This window comes from Durio zibethinus, unplaced genomic scaffold, assembly GCF_047325235.1.
Source record: "Durio zibethinus cultivar Kanyao isolate XHJ-2024 unplaced genomic scaffold, ASM4732523v1 HiC_scaffold_3, whole genome shotgun sequence".
NCBI lineage: Eukaryota > Viridiplantae > Streptophyta > Magnoliopsida > Malvales > Malvaceae > Durio > Durio zibethinus.
Window position 1 is genome coordinate 10,004,351 of NW_028323044.1, and position 2,500 is coordinate 10,006,850.

Here is a 2,500-nt window from a genome sequence, read left to right on the forward strand (position 1 = left end):
CGGTTGCCTCGACCACCATCGGCACACGCTGGGCCCTGGTGCGGCAGCTTGCCTCGAGCACCATCAGCACACGCTCGGCCCTGGTGCGGTCGGTTGCCTCGAGCACCATCGGCACACGCTGGGCCCTGGTGCGGCAGGTTGCCTCGACCACCATCGGCAGCCTCGACCACCATCGGCACACGCTGGGCCCTGGTGCGGTCGGTTGCCTCGAGCACCATCGGCACACGCTGGGCCCTGGTGCGGCAGGTTGCCTCGACCACCATCGGCACACGCTGGGCCCTGGTGCGGGCGCTTGCCTCGACCACCATCGGCACACGCTCCGCCCTGGTGCGGTCGGTTGCCTCGAGCACCATCGGCACACGCTGGGCCCTGGTGCGGCAGGTTGCCTCGACCACCATCGGCACACGCTGGGCCCTGGTGCGGGCGCTTGCCTCGACCACCATCGGCACACGCTGGGCCCTGGTGCGGCAGGTTGCCTCGACCACCATCGGCACACGCTGGGCCCTGGTGCGGGCGCTTGCCTCGAGCACCATCGGCACACGCTCGGCCCTGGTGCGGTCGGTTGCCTCGAGCACCATCGGCACACGCTGGGCCCTGGTGCGGCAGGTTGCCTCGACCATCATCGGCAGCCTCGACCACCATCGGCACACGCTGGGCCCTGGTGCGGGCGGTTGCCTCGACCACCATCGGCACACGCTGGGCCCTGGTGCGGTCGGTTGCCTCGAGCACCATCGGCACACGCTGGGCCCTGGTGCGGCAGGTTGCCTCGAGCACCATCGGCACACGCTGGGCCCTGGTGCGGCAGGTTGCCTCGACCACCATCGGCACACGCTGGGCCCTGGTGCGGGCGGTTGCCTCGACCACCATCGGCACACGCTGGGCCCTGGTGCGGGCGCTTGCCTCGAGCACCATCCGCACACGCTGGGCCCTGGTGCGGCAGGTTGCCTCGAGCACCATCGGCACACGCTGGGCCCTGGTGCGGCAGGTTGCCTCGAGCACCATCGGCACACGCTGGGCCCTGGTGCGGGAGCTTGCCTCGAGCGCCATCGGCACACGCTGGGCCCTGGTGCGGCAGGTTGCCTCGAGCACCATCGGCACACGCTGGGCCCTGGTGCGGTCGGTTGCCTCGAGCACCATCGGCACACGCTGGGCGCTGGTGCGGGCGCTTGCTTCGACCAGCATCGGCACACGCTGGGCCCTGGTGCGGCAGGTTGCCTCGATCACCATCGGCACACGCTGGGCCCTGGTGCGACAGGTTGCCTCGAGCACCATCGGCACACTATCGGCCCTGGTGCGGGCGGTTGCCTCGACCACCGTCGGCACACGCTGGGCCCTGGTGCGGGCGCTTGCCTCGAGCACCATCGGCACACGCTGGGCCCTGGTGCGGGCGGTTGCCTCGAGCACCATCGGCACACGCTGGGCCCTGGTGGGTTTAGGCACATCTTCAAATTTCTGCCGTGCCAATGCCATTTTTATGGCTTGTAAATTCATACAATGGTCCCCTAAGCCTTCACGTGAAGTTTCGTTGGAAGATGACTCGTTTTCTATTTTTCATGATTTTCGAAACTTTTTGCGGTTCGGGATTTTTTAAAATTTTTTTATAAGGATTTTTGGCCCCAAATTTTGTAGGCATGATCCTTCTATTTTTGTTGGCATGCACAAAAAAATTCAGCTAAAAACTCGAAGTAGAGAAGATTTTGTGACCGTTTGAAAAAAGTGTCCCCATTTCAGACACTTTAACGGCTACTGGTAGCAAACCTGTAAAATCTCAAATGCTCTTTAAGGGGGTGTGAATTCTCAGAGGTTTGATGAGGGATAGGGGGCCAACACAAGGCCAAGTACCAGCACCCATCGCACATCATGTGCGCACACCCCCCCGGCCCCCCTCCCAATCGCCGGAACCCCAATGCCGCCGGTCAGGTTCTCCGGCGGTACTCCGGCGATGCTCCGGCGATGCTCCGGCGATGCTGTCCGGAGTGAAAAAAATGCGGCACCAGCACATGCTGGAGCCAAGCATGGGCACCGTGACTCAAAATCGAACTTCGGCCAAGGCCTCGACCATCAATGGCACATGATGACGCATGGTGATGGCACATGCATCGACCATCATCGGCATAGGCTGCCCTTCGGTACGGGCACTTGCCTCGACCGCCATCGGCACAAGCTGGGCCCTGGTGTGGGTTGTTGCCTCGATCACAATCGGCACATGCTGAGCCTTGGTGCGGGCGGTTGCCTCGAGCACCATCGGCAGACCCTGGGCCCTGGTGCGGCCGGTTGCCCCGATAACCATCGACACACGCTGGGCCCTGGGGCGGGCGCTTGCCCCCAGCACCATCGGCACACGCTGGGCCCTGGTGCGGGCGCTTGCCTCGACCACCATCGGCACACGCTGGGCACTGGTGCGGGCGCTTGCCTCGACCACCATCGGCACACGCTGGGCCCTGGTGCGGGCGCTTGCCCCCAGCACCATCGGCACACGCTGGGCCCTGGTGCGGGCGGT